Source organism: Corvus kubaryi, unplaced genomic scaffold, assembly GCF_017639235.1.
Source record: "Corvus kubaryi isolate FWS band 111438036 unplaced genomic scaffold, C.kubaryi_AGA036_p1.0 37209, whole genome shotgun sequence".
NCBI classification, from domain to species: Eukaryota; Metazoa; Chordata; class Aves; order Passeriformes; family Corvidae; genus Corvus; species Corvus kubaryi.
Genome location: NW_024581060.1, coordinates 926,845 through 927,550, shown reverse-complemented (window position 1 = coordinate 927,550; position 706 = coordinate 926,845).

Genomic DNA, 706 nt, shown 5'->3' with positions numbered 1-706 from the left:
ACCTGGCACCCAGCTCCCCGCACCCACCGCTCAGCACCCAGTACCTGACACCCCGCTCCCCGCTCCCCGTTCCCCGCACCCCGCACCCAGCTCCCCGCTCCCCGCACCCCGCTCCCCACACCCCACACCCAGCTCCCCGCTCCCCGCACCCCGCTCCCCACACCCAGCTCCCCGCTCCCCTCACCCCGCTCCCCGTTCCCCTCACCCAGCTCCCCGCTCCCCTCACCCCGTTCCCCGCTCCCCGTTCCCCTCACCTCGTTCCCCGTTCCCCTCACCCCGTTCCCCGCTCCCCTCACCCCGTTCCCCGCTCCCCGTTCCCCTCACCTCGTTCCCCGTTCCCCTCACCCCGTTCCCCGCTCCCCGCTTCCGCAGCGCTGGGGCCGGACCGGGCGGTGCTTCTCGCCCAGTACCGCGAGGGGGCAGCAGCGCCCCGTGGGAGTTCCCGGGTGGCCCCGAGTGGTCCCGGGGGGCCCCGGGTGGTCCCGGGTGTCGGGGACCCTTCCTGCCCACGCTGGCTCTGTCAGCACCCCGGCTGATTAGCGGTGCCTGTACGAGGGCGAGGTCACCGCCGATGGGCCCCAAGCAATCGCTCCGCAGCACCTGGGCATCCCTCTTTATTTGGGGACTGCTATGCTGGGATGGGGAGGACAGGCTGATCACACCCTGTCCATACTCTTTTCTGCTTGACACTGGCTACTCCAAAGAG